Source organism: Neovison vison, chromosome 11, assembly GCF_020171115.1.
Source record: "Neovison vison isolate M4711 chromosome 11, ASM_NN_V1, whole genome shotgun sequence".
Lineage (NCBI taxonomy): Eukaryota > Metazoa > Chordata > Mammalia > Carnivora > Mustelidae > Neogale > Neogale vison.
Window position 1 is genome coordinate 188,235,748 of NC_058101.1, and position 17,159 is coordinate 188,252,906.

General features: G+C 37.5%; 1 protein-coding gene and 1 pseudogene across 3 annotated transcripts in view; one reads left to right on the plus strand and one right to left on the minus strand.

The window, feature by feature from the left end:
- The window catches only part of FGL1 (fibrinogen like 1), a 63,271-nt gene that overhangs the window by 26,280 nt on the left and 19,832 nt on the right, over positions 1-17,159 (plus strand). The window contains exon 1 of one of the 3 annotated variants that reach the window (XM_044225495.1): positions 375-385. The exons of 1 other annotated variant lie outside the window; for it this stretch is intronic. The gene's annotated coding sequence lies outside the window, so the exon portion shown is untranslated. Of the gene's footprint in view, positions 1-374; positions 386-6,742; positions 6,799-17,159 lie in introns of those variants that run through there. One more of the 3 variants, XM_044225494.1, reaches the window with a different exon arrangement.
- LOC122890619 lies at positions 11,807-11,917 on the minus strand (annotated as a pseudogene).

The following is a 17,159-nucleotide window of genomic DNA, read 5'->3' on the forward strand; positions in this document are numbered from 1 at the left end:
TACTTACCGTCTCTGACCTTGGTGATGTGTGTGTCCCATAGGAGCTGAATGCTTTGTCCTGAGCTAAAGGAAGATTCAGGGGAAGTCAGAGCACTTGTTGGCCTGACTGAAATCTTTTGCCAACAGGATGACCCAAGGGGTAGGCAACAGCACAGGAGAGTCATGAAGACAGCTGCCTTCATTTCTGCCCTCCAAATCTACCATGAGAATCTCAAGTGTAGCCAACCTTAGGGAAACACAGGAAAAGGAGTTCTGGGAAATGTTTAGCCTAGCCAAGCTGACACATTACAAAGCCTCCCCCACTTTTTTCTTGGTTCCCTTTCCTTGTCTTACTCTTGATCTTTGCCCTTATTTTTCTAGATATTGTCCGACAGACTGTGTAAAGGTAGGGTTTTTGTTTGTTTTATTTCTTGCTTGTCTGAATTGTCTTTATTCTGTCTTCACACTTGATTGCTAGCTTGACCTTGTGGGGTCCTGATTGGGAAAATATAAACTCCCTCAGAATCCTAAAGGCATTCTTTCTATGGAAAAGCATGATGCTACTATGAGTCTTAGTTCTTTTTATGTGACTTTGTTCCTTCTGGAAGCTTTTCATAACTTTTCACTATCACTGTTCAAAATTCCATCATGAACAAGGAACTAAGACCCCACAATTGCATGTTCATGTCCATTCCCTCATGAACACCCATGCCAAAGGAATGGGTGCTTTTTGTCATTTTTAAAAAATTCACTGTGCTAGACACTAAGTAGGCTCTTTCAACTTCAACTCTTTTATTTATGGGAAGCATTTCTCTATTTATTTCATTACTTCTATCACCCTCTCCCCCGTTTCAGCCTTTACAATTACCCTTGAATTTTGTGGTTCCTCTAAAACCTCTTCTAATAAGTTGTAATCTCTTATCTTCTCATGTATCATTTCTATTTGCATAGACATTGTAGGTTTATGCCATTTTATTTCTTCTCTGTCGTTTTAAAAGTGGAGAGAGCACAGATAAAGTGTATGGTCAATCCATCCTTTTTTAACAAGGTTTTGGTAAAAATTTTCTGTTTAGGTAGGGGCAGATCCATATTGATCTTTGGGAGAAAACTTCTTTGTCTTGGTGGGTGACACCTTAATGAGCTATTATTATACAAAGTACAGCCTATGTTATATTCTAGAAGGGGGAAATTTGTTGATGTAAAAAGCAAAATTTCTCTGCATAATCCTATAAATGGTTTTCTTTAATGTGGGCATAGCTGTATCACCAGTGATTATGGCTTGATTGGCTGGGAAGAGAGAATTTTCCTCCCCTTCTTATGACAAACTAGAGGAGGGGGCACCTGGGTGGCTCTGTGGGTTAAAGCCTCTGCCTTCAGCTCAGGTCGTGATCCCAGGGTCCTGGGATCGAGCCCCAAGTCAGGCTCTCTGCGCAGCGGGGAGCCTGCTTCCCTTCCTCTCTACCTGCCTCCCTGCCTACTTGTGATCTCTCTCTGTCAAATAAATAAATAAAATATTAAAAAAAAAAGAAGAGGAGTTAAGGATAGGCTATGGTCAAGGATACTTCTGCACATGGGAGATTACGTAGCCCCTTCAATATGGGAGTAGTTTGAGTCCGTGGGTAAAATGAGAGAAGATTCATGGGGGACTTCTGTGGAGAAGAGAATAGTCATAGCTATCATCCCTGTTTACATTTGCCTCCTCTGCATTGAAATTTCCTTCAATTATCCCCAACTTTCAGAACAGTGTTGCAAACATCACAGGCTGTTAAAGGCTTGTGTTGGGGCTTCAGAAAGGGGCTTATGACCAAGTCTCGTATAGATTAGGGAAGGAGAAGGACAAAGTAGTCTTTTCCCACAACCACCACCTCCATTTTGAAATCTACCTGGTGGCAACAGCAGTATTTTAACACTCCACCATGGTCCCAGAACATTAGGAGCTGTCCAGGAACAGAGCAACAATATTTTTACATGATAAAATGGGTTTTCCGTTGTATAATGTTATGTATCAATTATATTTCAATTTTAAAAAAGGTTTTACTAGATTAAAAAAAATACTTTTTTGGGGTTTTCCAACTTGATAATTACAGTGGCTTTGTCACTGTCTGCTTAGAGCCACAGAGGAGCTGTGAAAGGGTCCCTAACTTAGAGGACTTTGTATCCAAGTCTCAGCTCCAACCTAGTTGACTCACCCATTACATGTATTTGTCAATATTGCCTAGTTATACATGAACTCCCCTAACTTTGATATAAAACTTCAATCCCCATTATGTTCTAGGGAGGTTCCTTGTAGATAATAACAAATGGGCAAAAGAGAAGAATTTAGGGGTACCTGGGTGGTACAGTTAAGCTTCTGACTCTTGATTTTTGCTCAGGTCGTGATCTCAGGGTTGTGGGATTGAGTCCTGAGGCAGGCTCTGAGCTAAGTGCAAGTTAGCTAGTCCCTTTCCCTATGCTTACCTCCCCTCCCCCGCCGCCACCACCACCGCCACCCTCCCACCCCCACCACACCCCCACCACTCACTCCCATGCATGCCCTCTCTCGCTCTCTTTCTCTCTCTCAAATAAATAAATAAAATCATAAAAAGAGAGAAGATTTAAAAGTGGAAGTAGGTTTTAGGGACTATTTGATCTAATAGCTTTGTTTTACAAATAAGAAAATTGAAGTCGAAAGAGCCACGACAGAGAATGAATATCAATGCAGTTCTCTCAATTTTCAGTAAACTGTTTCCACTCTTTTGACTATACCATACATACTGAATGGCGTGGATTAATTAATTCAGGAGCTATTTACTTAGTATCCATTAATTTTAAGTTTTCACTAGTTATATAGATAAAATTAGTTTTACTAATTTTAAAATGCTTTTCTATGGAAATTTCTCAGACCAATGCTCTGTGTGAATAAGTTTTTATTCTTTGAGGACTCTGTCTGAGATGACACCTAAACTAACATTTTAGGAAGTTTGACTACCTTCCCCAGAGAACGCTCTGTTAGTTGCCTGAATGAAGACAGTTCCTGGCAACCTTTTTCCTTGATATGCTCCACTCGAAATAGTTCAGTAAAAGGCAAGTTTTGAGTTTAAGGCATGTTTTGAGTTTTGAAAGTTCCATAAAGGTTACATCTCCCTGAGTTGGGAGTAAGGTTGGAAAATATAACCAACAGAAATATATTCTGGTAGCACCCATGTAAGGTCAGTTGTCTGAGTAAGATCAGTTGTCTGAGTCGAGCTCATAATGGGGCTGAGAACAGACATGTTCGCTGCTCCAGCCTTGAGTGGACTGGAGATGGGGAGAGCTGGAATTAAACCTTCCCTCTGGGACTAGGTCAGGTATCAGGTAGTGGGCAGGTGTCCAATTCAGCAGACACAATCCAGGGTTCAGAGAGTTTGGATGACAATTATGCTATAACTGATGTATGAATTCAGAGAGTTCTCTGAATAAGGTCTTCCAAAAGATGAAGGAGAGAACTTGTCAATGCTCATCTAATCCTGTCCAGGAGCCAGAGTGACCTGATCTTGCTGCAACTGTACCTGTTGTCCAGTGGAAATATTCTCAGGCCAGAGAAGAAAAGTATATCTAATTACTTTACTTTGAAAAACAAAACAAAACAAAAAATCCTCTGAGATTATCCAATAGCCTTTATCCATGTTCTTTGTGCACCCAAACTACTTTTGACTTGCTCTCCAGAGAGATTTTGCCCATCTATGAGGAATCTTCTGTGCAAATTACTAAGCAGATCATCTTACTAAACAATTCTCTTTTTCTAAATTAATGTGTTAGCTTTTCTGTTCTATATATCCCTTGGAAACTGTTGAATGTAAGTTAGTTCCCAGGAAACTAATCATATTTAGGGTAAGTGCATAAAATCCAACTTTTAGACAAGAGAATTTAAGATGTCAACCTTAATAACACCACTATTCTGTTCAGTGAAGCTGTGTTAAGCAAAATTTCAAACTGTGCCTAACGTCTGCATGCCAACCTTTCCTGTTTTGGTCCATCTCCAACACTGAATCCAACCTGCTCCTCTTACAGCGTTTTCTCACACTTCTTCCAGCCAGTGATCTCAGGTCCCACTCTCATTTTATAGGTTTGGTACAGTTGTACAATTCCCAAATTTGACCTTTCCTATTTACAATTCTTCCCCTGTATTCTATCAATGCATCTGTGCACTAAAGAAATAATATTTCTCCTAGCAAGCTCAGTGACTGTCATGCTTCCAGGGAACATTGACCCTAGATTCTGTCCTTATTGTCTGATTTGCTTTTTTGAGGTGTTTCTTGAGGCAATGAGTCTAGCCAACTCCTCAAAAGATAGCATTATCCATCTTTAATGGTGAAGAACACAGATTCTCAGCCCAAGTGTCTTTGAATCCTGGCTCCTCCATGTGCTACTTGTGTGACCTTGGGCAAGTTACTTAAACCTTTGTGCCTTGGTTTCCTCATTGTAAAAGGGAGATGATAACAGTATCTGCTCATAAGGCTGTTGTGGCTGAATGGGTTTCTGTATTTCCCATGTCTGATACATAAGTGTGCCACATGTGAGACCCATTGTTATGGCTACTACAGTCCCTTCTCTGATGATGTGAGCACAGGGCTTAACAAATGCCTGACTGGGAAGACAGTAAAAGGGATAAAAGGAGGAAAGAATAGGTTTGTATTTCAAAATATTTCATTTTACCACTGGGGTAATTATCAAATCAGCCAAATAATCCCATACTTTTGTTTTTGACATTTAATGCCAGCAGCTTGAATTCTCTACAATTATGATTGTATAATTTCCTCTCCTGTGTGTGTAAATCACTTTGTCAGGGAGGAAGACTTTTCCTTTCAATTCTTCTATGTTCTTTGACTATTCTAATAATTAAATTAACATAAGACAGAATAGCAGGAGAAACACAAACTTTGTATGTATAAGAGCCCCAAAGACAGAGACCCGAAAGGCAGACAGGCAGTTGATAGCAGATAGTGGTTTCTCGCTTCAAAAGGAGAGGAAGAAAAACCACTGAAAGATGAGTAGGGCAAAAGTTTGATAAAGAAATGTTTGCCATGCCATGCAGATATGTCTTTCTTTTCTTTCTTCTCCTTTTCTTTTTTTTTTTCTTTTTTAAGATTTTATTTATTTATTTGAGAGAGAGAGAGCACATGCACAACCCAGGTGGGTGGGGGAGGGGCAGAGGGAGAGGGAGAAGCAGACCCCCCACTGAGCAGGGAGCATGACCTGAGACAGGCAGATGTTTAGCCAACTGAGCTGCCCAGGTGCCCCCAGTTATGTCTTTTTGACAAAAAGTTCTCCTTGGTATAAAGTCTCTCCTGGTTCAGACCCTCTGTTTAAATTCTTCTAAGCAGTTAAAGGGAAAGTAAACAGCTCTTCTGGAGTCTTTTGAGCCTTGTCTTCAGCTCAATATAAGCCACACCTCGAAATGGCTTCCCCCTCAACTTTAACCTGTTTTTCTTTCCAGTTAATAATCAGGATTAGCTTTTTCTTCATAAACTTACAATTTCTGAGTGAGTGGCAGGAAAATGTTTAATGGGAAGGTCAAACACTGGCAATATTTGAGTGCAGAAAACAACAAACAACAGAAAGAAAACACAACTTCCATATTTTACTGGAATCTGAGTTAATAAATAAGGATCACAGAACGAATAGCAAACAAAAGCTTCCGTTACATCAGAACAAAAAAAGAAATGATAAACCTGGATTTCCAGTCTGAAACTATTACTCAGCCAGGAACTAACAAGTTGAGTGTTACACATTTGAAAATCCTCTAGAGTTTAAAACAAAAGGAACAACTCGTTCAGGGTGTAATTGATGCATACACATAAATTTTGTAATTTTGCACCTCAGGAAATTTTTGTTTTTCTTAAAGATTAACTAAACTGGCCATTTCATCTTGGCAATTATTAGCTTGCCACATTTTTTATAACTAAAAATATTAGGCTTTTCTCCATATTGTAGTTGAAATGACATTTTTTTTCAATTTACTTATTTTCAGAAAAAAAGTATTCATTATTTTTTCACCACACCCAGTGCTCCATGCAATCCATGCCCTCTATAATACCCACCACCTGGTACCCCCACCTCCCACCCCCCAGCCACTTCAAACCCCTCAGATTGTTTTTCAGAGTCCATAGTCTCTCGTGGTTCACCTCCCTATCCAATTTACCCCAACTCCCTTCTCCTCTCTAACACCCCTTGTCCTCCATGCTATCTGTTATGCTCCACAAATAAGTGAAACCATATGATAATTGACTCTCTCTGCTTGACTTATTTCACTCAGCATAATCTCTTCCAGTCCCGTCCATGTTGCTACAAAAGTTGGGTATTCATCCTTTCTGATGGAGGCATAATACTCCATAGTGTATATGGACCCATATCTTTATAGGTACAAGTTTATTATCATTAGTACTATAAAGCAAATCTTCAACTGATCTTTGGTTTTACTTAGTCTTCAAGTGAGCATTACCAAGTTCAAGTACAAAAATTCTCCAGATAAGCACAAATATAAGAGTTTTTAAAAATCAGAGATGTATTTTCATGAAGATACATTATTAGATCTTTCATGAAAATTCATACAAATAGGAAGGAAAAAAGGAAAACATCTGGTACTGTGTCATTGAATCTCTGTTTTTAGCTTTCTTTCCAGTTAAACTGATTTCCTCATTTGTTTGTTTCTGGATTAAAGCCAGAATCAACATTGTCCCTATTTCTAATCAAATAACAGAGAAGTAATTACAAATTCTGAATGCAGTTAGAGGATCCTGGGAGGCAGAGTGACAACACCTAGTCTGAGCTGTGTCTCTGATCATTTTTCACTTCAGCAAGGTATTTAACATCTCTGTGCTTTTGATATAATTGTAATAATGCTAATTGATTATGTAGGTATGATATTAAGCATAACTCAGGAAACAATCATAGGCTTTTAGGAAAAGTCGGTTTAACTTGGGAGAAAACCACCTCTGTAACTTAGAAAGTATACTTAGAATTATATCTCCTTTCTGCTCCTAGCACATTTTGAATGAATTGGATGAGAATTTGATGTAAATAATGGGATTTGCAGTTTTAATATGCAAGATAGAAAATAAAATAGAAAATGTTAAAATTTCCATTCCAGAAGTAAAATCTTCAGAAATGCTTTTATTTTTTTTCTATCTTTTGGGAATCAAACTTATTTAGCTTTTTAGGCTTTCACTGAGTGTAAATGTTTAAAATAAATAACAAAGATACTGTTATATTCCATTTTCAGAAAAATGATAAAAAATTTGGAAGAAAATGCCTAAAAAGAGTCTCTAAATCTGTGTGTATGGGTAAATTTTTAAGTAACTGTCTTACATTAAGGGTGTAGTCCATTTGTCAATGCTAACTTACTAAACATGGTTCTTTCAATAGCTCTTTCTCCTTATTTCTTTTATCTTGCATCCTTTCATGATAGCTTGCTTAAAACACCATTTTAAAAATTTTTTACATTAGTATATATTTTTGTTTTGTAATTGTTTTTAAAAGTTATATATTAGCTATACAACTTTCCAGTTTAAAACAATATTTTTGCCTTTATGTTTACTCCTCTATCAAGAAAGTTTAAAAAATTTTACTGAGGAGGAAATTGGATTTTAGAGACTTAGAATAATTTATATCAAATAATATAGTACACAAAAAATAGCCATTTGAAAACTATTTTAGTTTTATAAAAATTCAAAGTTTTGAAACAGCCTAAAGCAAAAACATTATAAAAGAAATACAACTATATAGTGAGGAATTAAATAATCTGATACCACTTTATCATGAACCAGATTTACAAAATAACAAGATTTACTATGATGAATGACAGAGACCAGACTTTCAAAGCACTTGAAATACCTAATATCTAAACATTTCTTCAACATTGTAGAAGATGTTTAGAATTATGATTACAATGGGTGGGGGCTTGCCTGGGGGTTTTAGACCATCATTTCAGCTCAGGTCATGATCTCAGGGTCCTGCGATGGAGGCCTATGTCAGACTCTGGGCTCAGCATGGGGTCTGCTTAAGACTCTCTCTTTCTCCCCCCAGCCGCCCTGCCCTGCCTCACGCATGTGTGCACACTCTCTCCCTCTCTCTCTCTCAAATACATAAATAAATCTTTTAAAAAAAAAAAAGGGGCACTGAAAAATTTCAATAACTTGAAATATTCTCAGGAATTATTCTAAAGATTATCAAATTAATATGATGACTTTAAAATATATATTTATATATATTTTATATATAATGTATTATATATTATAAATATATAATATTTTATATATTTATTTATATGTATTATATATAATATATAATATATTTATACATTATAAATATATATATATATTTATAATGACAGATTGAAAGGCCTTATTATTGAAGGAGTTGCCAGACTAGAGGTTTTGTCCTTTCTCTGGGAAAGATCAGATTTGATGATTTTAATGGAGAGGAAATGGAAATTTCAGGACACCAGGAGACAGAGCCTGCCAAAACGTTTTACTGGACCTTTATTTTCTACCAAGTCTCATGTGTAGCACTATGTATACGTGTTATACAATCTTCCAGCATCTCCCAGAGTTCTTTCAACATACACTGTCTCTTATACAAGAGCCAAAAGCAGACACAGATATAAGACCATAATTTGTTTTGAAGCTCTTTAAGTTTTTAAGCTAATTTATTCATTTCTTTTTTTTTCTTTAAAAAAAATTTATTTTATTTATTTTTGTTCGTTTGTTTGAAGATTTTATTTATTTATTTGATAAAGAGAGAGATCACAAGTAGACATAGAGGCAGGCAGAGAGAAAGAGGGAAGCAGGCTCCCCACGGAGAAGAGAGCCAGATGCGGGGCTCGATTCCAGGACCCTGAGACCACGACCTGAGCGGAAGGCAGAGGCCCAACCCACTGAGCCACCCAGGTGCCCCTATTTTATTTTTTTCAGTGTTCCAAGACGCATTGTTTATGCACCATACCCAGTGCTCCATGCAGTATGTGCCTTCCTTAATACCCACTACCAGGCCCTCCCAAACCCCACCCCCTTCCTCACCAAAACCCTCAGTTTGTTTCTCAGAGTCCACAGTCTGTCATGGTTTGTCTCCCACTCCGATTTCCCCCAACTCACTTCTCCTCCCCTTCACCCAATATTCTCTGTGTTATTCCTTATGCTTCACAAGTAAGTGAAACCATATGATAATTGACTCTGCTTGACTTATTTCACATTTATTCATTTCTGAAATAAAGTACTTGACCCCACAAATACAAAAGGGAACTTGATGAACCAAAGAAAATATATTAATTTCAGCAGATAGCATAAACACAAAGTCTGGAAGGCACAAAAATTTCATAACTTTGAATTATGGACTCCTCAGTATTTTATCTGATAGCTGGTAGTGGATTAAAACAATGAAGATCTGATTACTATCACATAAGAAAAATGAGACGTTATTTTCACCACTGGAAAGAAAAAGAAAAAGTCCCCATCAATAATCCAGGAAAATGTGTTGGTTTCTTTTCAGTCAGGAGAACAATCTGAATCAGAGTCACAAATAAATGGTATCACATCATACTGTTATACTCATCTCCCCGGTTAATGTAAATATACTTAGTGAAAGTTTATTTTCTTCCTTTAGCTAAATAATTTACCCTTTCTGAACCTTATTTTCTTGAGTGATGATGATGTTTGAATGACCTCACTTCCTTTTATTATAGTTTGACCCCATGTATTAACCTCATAAGAGAATGCTTTCTACTTCCAAAATCTCTTTATGTGTTTTTTAAAAATATTTTTATTTTCCATCTTTATTTTCTTTTGTTTGCTTATAATAAACAATTATTCTTACTTCTTATTTCCTGTAACATTGGAAAACTTCATGTGTTTATAACTCTACCATTGATTACATGTTAAGAAATTTCCATCGTGTGAGGGGTAAATTTTACTTTTTATTACTTGAACTTTATGACACATTTAAAAATTAAATGATAAATAACCATAAAAGTACAAATGATATTTTTTAAAAATAACAGCAGAGCTGTTGTAATTCTGATTGAGAAATATATTTATTACTAAATGAAAAAATATATTTATTACTAAATACAAAGTTTCTAATAAACTAATAATTTATTATGAGATAGGTATGATAATAGCTTTAGCCCATTAAGATGGCCTAATTTTAATTATATTAGGTTTTAAGTTTAAAGTATTCCAGTTATTTATTTTCTCTTGGGATTTTATAAATTCAAATATCTCTTCAAAACTGAGATAAGCTGCACACACCACAATGTCATATTTGCAAATCAATAAAAACTTTACAAAAGTCATAGTTTATGGAATATTCTCAGTCACTGCTGAAGGAGGGGAGATGATGGAGGGAATCTGATAGAGACATCTAATAAATTCAGCAGACAAAAAGAATTTGGTCTCAGGCACCTGGTTGGCTCAGTTGGTTAAGCATCTCCCTTTGGCTCAGGTCATGATCCTACATTGGGCTCCCTGCTCAATGAGGAGTCTGCTGCTCCCTCTTCCTCTGCCACTCCCCCTGCTTGTGCTCTCTGTTGCTCTCTTCTTCTTAAATAAATGAAAATCTTAAAAAAAAATTTGTTTCTAATAAACAACTGTAAAATTATAATAGCAGATGCTGAGAACTTCTAAAATTCTAACTTTAATTCATAAATTTTCTTCTCCTCAACTCACGAAATATTTTGTCAAGTACCTGAACCAAGGTGAATTGCACCCCTAGAAAGTGATACATTCAATGCTAATTCCATTACCAGTGAATGTAACTTTATTTGGAAATAGTGTCTTTGTAGATGGAATCAAGTTAAGGTAAGGTCATATTGAATTAGGACAAACCCTAATCCAGTGGTCTGGTGTCCTAGTATGAAGAGGGAAATTTAGAGGGACACGCAGAGGCAAGATAGCCATGTTGTTCACATGGCAAACAGAGAGTAGAGTGTTGCTGCCACACACACCAAGGGATGCCAACAATGGCTGGCAGCCACCAGATGCTAGAAGAGGCAAGGAAGCATTCTTTCATAGAGGCTTGCAGAGGGAGCATGGCCACAGTGACTCCTGAATTTCACACTCCTATCCCCCAGACATGTGACAGAATCAACTTCTGTTGCTTTAAGCCACCCGCTGTGTGCTAATTTGCTACAGCAGCCCTTCAAAACTGATATGGTACCTAACTACCTACCAAGCAGTGGGATACAGCAGAAACAAAAAGAATCAAGTCTTTCATTTCATGGCACTTCTATAACATAAACATATATATAATATTTCTTTATATTTGAATATATTTTTCAATTTCCTTAATGATGAGGTGTTCCTTTCTTTACATATTAAGTTGAACTGGAAGAAATGGTGTACATTTGGATGTTTTTGACCTTCCAAAATGGCAATTTCATATACTTCAAATTAATACACATAATACATCTCTAGGCATTTGATTACTCCAGGTACTTTGTATGAGAGGAAACATACAACATTTGTCCTTTTGTGTCTGGCTTGTTTCACCTGGCATAAAGTCTTCAAGGTTAACATTTCATTGTGTGTATATATCTCATTCTGATCATCCATTCATCTGTGGATGGACATTTGGATTGTTGTCCACACACTTTTTGTCTGTCATGAATAATACTGCTATAAACATTGATGTACAAATAATGGTTCATATCCCAATTTTCAATTATATCTGTTTTCTACATATGGAGTGTTATTTATTTTTCTTTTTACAATGAAAATTTTAAAAAAAATATTTATTTATGTAAGTAATCTCTGCACCTAACGTGGAGCTCAAACTCATGACCCTGAAGTCAGGCATCATATACTCTTCCAAATGAGCCAGCCAGGCAGCCCTAAAATTAGAATTTTTACATTATTATTTTTTTAATTAGCAATAATCGCGCCTCGGATAAACCTCATTGGCTATGATACTGCCACTGCGCAAAGCTATTGTTTTTTTAATAAGTAGTAGAAATTTATTTCTCACAGTTGTAGGGGTGGAAAGTCAAGATCAGGGTACCAGTATGATTGGGTTCTGGTGAGAACCTTCTGCCAGGTTGCACACAGCTATTTTCTCCACTTACATTTTTAAAAAATTTTTAAATTTTAATATACTATCTGTTGGTTAAATGAACATAATTAAATCATAATTTTATCACAATCTTATTTAGTACTGAAAAATATGTTAACTGAGAGAATTAGGAATAATATTAAAGTGTAAGGACAGTTACCTCTCTATTTTGCAAAAAGGTAACTCAGAAGATAAGCAGTGTATGGGGTGCCTGGGTGGCTCAGTGGGTTAAAGCCTCTGCTTTCGGCTCAGGTCATGATCCCAAGGTCCTGGGATCAAGCCCCACATCGGGCTTTCTGCTCAGCAGGGAGCCTGCTTCCTCCTCTCTGCCTGCCTCTCTGCCTACTTGTGATCTCTGTCTGTCAAATAAATAAATAAAATCTTCTAAAAAAAAAAATAAAAAAAAATTAAAAAAAAAAGAAGATAAGCAGTGTAGCAGAAAACACTGTCCTTGAAGTATTTGATTCAAGTATGGAAATATTACATATATTTTATAAACAACTAAGACAAGCTCAAGTCTTGCATGGAGAGCCTTTCCTTTTTGATGATCTTTAGAGAGTACCACTTACCATCTCAGCTTTTCTTAAGAAAGATCAGTCTTGTTTCCAATGAAATATTATACTATTAATATTCTAATATTTATATATAATATCTATTATTACGTCTATTAATAAATTTCCCTTATATAATAAATAATAAATTAATATATAGTGTTTTGTTTAATGGTATAATTATTTATTGTATTTAATGGTATAATTATAAATACTTATTAATAATTAATTGATTGATAATTGTTGAAATTTAATACAGACAACAGTAGATACATTGACAACCTATATTGTTTTCCCAAGTGATTTATGGTGTATAGTCATTAAAAGTAATTTGATTATTTTTTTCATCCCATTTTTTCCCATCTTTTATTTTGATGGGTGAAAGGAAGAAACATGTTTTAGGGACATTGGTATTTTATAGGGCCGTAATTGCATATAATTAACATTTAAATGAACAAGAGTATACCACTGGCATAGCTAAAGCTATAAGAAAGTAAATCTTACTATAACAGTGTTTGACTGCTCTGCCTAATTTGAAAGGTGGAAATGTCTCCATACCTAAATATATACAATATATCTGAAGTAAATTGTTAAAATTGTAGTAAGATTTTATGCTTCTGTTGGCTTTTTTTTTTCCCCCACAAACAGACTGTTGACAGATGGACCAATGGTAATGACAGATCCCTCCAAGAACTCCCAGACAAAAGAAACATGAGACTACCCTCATGATGGGAATAGAAATGTGTTTGTTTATAACATCAGATGCCCTTGGTTAGGGTATTCATTTTATCTGAATTTTGCTAAATTTGCAAATATCTCAATATCTGCAATGCAAAGTTGAGGACAGGGATGTATTGTAAATAAGGCTCTTTAGTGTAGTTGGTGGTTGGCATCCGGAAGGAGGTGATTTTGTCTTTCATGACAAATGTAAAAGCCATCTAGAAAAGTTTTAGAAATATAATTCCAAGATTATCTTATCAGTTGGAAAATATTAATTGATAACAAACCTATTCATCTTCCAAATTGCTCATAATTCTGTTCCTTGGCAATTCTCTTCTCACTTCTCTCCCCTCTAAAAGCTCTGGGGGGGGGCAGGGCGTGGGGGGGGCGACTTTTTTTTTTACATTGGAAGCCATTTTAATGCCATAATTAAATCTAATTTCCTGTATATTTTAATCTAAGCTAATATTTTATTGAGAGAGAGAGAAAGAGCATGTGTGCACGCATGAGTGGGGATGGATGGAGGGACAGAGAGAATCTTAAGAGACTTGACACCCACCACAAAGCTGACATGGGCTCAATATCACCACCCCGACACCATGACCTGAACCCAAAATCAAGAGTGGAACCCTTAACTGACTGAGCCACCCAGGTGCCCCAATACAAACTAATATTTTAAATGTAATTCAATATATTTAATATAAGCTATATATAAAAGCTTTTAGTGTACATAGCCCCTGACATTAAACAGGTACCCCACAAATGTTTGGAATTTAAATGCTTCCTAAGATCACAGAGTAAAATATCAGTTCTCCTAAATTAAGTTACTATAAATGATATCATATGAATGAATAAAAGGAATGACTCACTGAAAAAACTGGATCATCAAATGCTTAGGAGAGCTTTTCTGCAATGAGTTATTGCATGTGTTCTTGTATTTTGTCTGACTTCTTTGCCCACTTAGCAGTGTGATTTATACAGCACTCCACTTCTTTCTGTATATTTTGGTTACAATGTTAGATAGAAGGATTAAGTTATAACAGGTAAATTACACATCTTCATGGAAAATTGATTGCTATTGTTTCTCGCTCTCAAATTAAAAAAAGGAGAGAGGGAAAAATGAGTGGGGGTGGGGTAGTAGAGAGGATAGAGAGAGACAGAATTTTAAGCAGGCTCCTCACTCTGTGCAGAGCTGGATGTAGGACTTGGATATCATGACCTTGAGATCATGACCGGAGCCAAAATAAGGAGCTGGACGCTTCACCGACTGAACCCCCCCCCACACCCCCGGGACCCCTTTAAGTGTTTCTTTTTTAGGCTGTGACGTAAATGCAGACACAGAAAGAAACTTAATATATACCTCCCTTCAGAGAGAACTCCTTTGAAAGAAATAGGCAAAATTTAAGCCTCTGCCTCTCTGGTGTGCATGAATGAGGCTTGCCAACCCGTGGGCTTCTCTGGAGAATGATTAGGCAAGGACAAGGTGCTTCTGTTGGAGAATCACCCAATGTTTTAGCCTCTGATGATCTTTCCCATGAGCCTATTCATTCCTCCAGAGAGGAACCCCCATGCTCTCTGGCCTGGAAAGTGGCGGGAGGAATAGAGAGTGGGCTGCCTGGCTGCCAGGACAGACATATCCTGGTGGGGGGGCGGGGTGTGTAGGTCGGGGGCTATTTCAACCTGTAGAACGAAGTACTCTCCCCTGACCTCCCTCATGCCTGTGGTCCTGCTACCCAGAGCCTCTCTGGTTCAACGTTAGTGCAAAGTAAGCCTTGTTGTCTGATGGGGTAAGAGAAACAGTATTCATGGGCTACTCAAGGTTTTGGTGAGAATCTGAGCGTCAACCTGTCACCTTCAACCCTGCCTTTGAAGCAAACTAATGTCTTTAGCCCTGAACCCAGCTGGGGAATCGCAGGGCAAGTTAGCCTGCTTCTTGTGATGGTCCCTTCTGCAGCTGCCCCCAGTGTTAGCAGCCTTGCCAGCTCCTTCATGTGCTTTTGACATCCACAGATGTGCTGACATTGCATGCCCGGAGTTTCCTCTGCTCCCTTTCTCTATGACCTTGTCCGTTCATATCTTCTCCATTTTGAGAAAGAGAAAATAAATTCATATGTTCAATCCAACCAGAAGTCTCTACCCCCTTCCTAAGGCTTACTTTCAAAAATGCACAACCCATTGTTTTCCCCTTGACGAGGATAAACATAGAGAAGGAAGGAGGAAGTATTGTCACTGCAAACAGACCAGTTTTATGGGAAGGAAAAGACATTTTCGCCTCTGAGAAAGATTTTTCCTTCCTGAAGAAAATTTTCTGCAGAGGCAACTAAACTTTTATCTGGTTCATTGTAACAAGTTACATGCTAGGGATACAACAATGAGCAAGGTGGGGACTTTGCCTTCAAAATTCTTATACTCTTTTTTTTTTTTTTTAAGATTTTATTTATTTATTTGACACAGAGAGAGACACAGCGTGAGAGGTGAACACAGGCAGAAGAAGTGGGAGAGGGAGAAGCAGGCATTCTGCTGAGCTGGGAGCCCTAGGTCCGCTGCATCCCAGGACTCTGGGATCATGACCTGAGCCAAGGGCAGACCCTTAACAACTGAGCCACCCAGGTGCCTCCAAAAATCTAATTCTAAGCAGTTAAAAACATGCAAAAAACTGACCCCATGAGAATTCCATCACCTGGCACAGTGCCTGGAGCAGAGCAGGCATGCAAACAATGTTTATCGAGTGGATAACTGCTATTTTGGTCTGTAAATATAGCATGGGTCACAGTAGCGGAAGTAATTAATTTTGTCTTGAGGGGTGGTCTGGGAATGTTCGGTTTCTCTATTTAATTACATATGGTTTCACGTAGACTTCATTTGTATTATCCTTAATTTCCATTTTAATAGTTATTTTCAATGTGTGCCTCCATAATACCCACCACCAGGCTTACCCAAGGCAGCCCCTCCAAGGCTGCCATGTTTAGTCTTCCACAGGGTGTAGCGCAGGGCGGAGCCCAGAGCTGATAATCAGTAAAGGCTTGTGAATACTGCCATTCCCTCAAGATTGCCCCTGCTACCGGGCAGCTGTCTCCTCTCCTGTCAGATTCACCTGATGTTCCTTTGGAGAAGTGCATGTCTGAGGAACAAATGAGTCACAGCCACACTCAGGAGCAAGGCTGATGTTCATGGCAGAAGAGCACACGGACGGCCCCCATTCGCCCATGCAGCCTGTTTCCCTGTGTGTTGCAGGCATATGTGGATTGCAAGGCAGGTCCTGTGGAGTTCAGGTTAAGGGGATGGGCCGTCAAGGTGGAACGCCTTCAGCCCGATTGCTGGGTCTTCCATAAACTGGTTATGTGATCTTAGAAAAAGTGACTTAACCTCTCTGATCTTTTCATTTGTATGATGAGGTTAATAGTACTTGCCTTAGAGAGTTATTTAAGAATTAAAGTAGATGTTTATATACACAGCACAGTTCTAGACTTAGAGTAAAAAAAAATCTAGAAGCAAAAGTATACAGTTAAATCTAGCAGACTATACTCTCTGTAATGCATGAATTTCACATACTCTAAAAACTCATATTCTAATTTACTTCCCAAGTGCTTCCTAAGGTGGCCATGTTAATTGTCTTTCCCTTTCTTTAACTGTTTTTGTTGGCCTCAGAAGGACTGAGAACTAACTACTTTGTTATAATAGACTTAAAGTTTTTTATATATTAAGTCCATAAATCATTGTTTCTCCAACTTTGCTAAACATTGGAATCAACAGTGTTTTAAAAATTCCATGCACCTGTCACCTTTAGACATTTGATTGAATTCCTGGGCATGGAGATTTTTTTCAAGCTCCCCAAGTGATCCTAGTGGG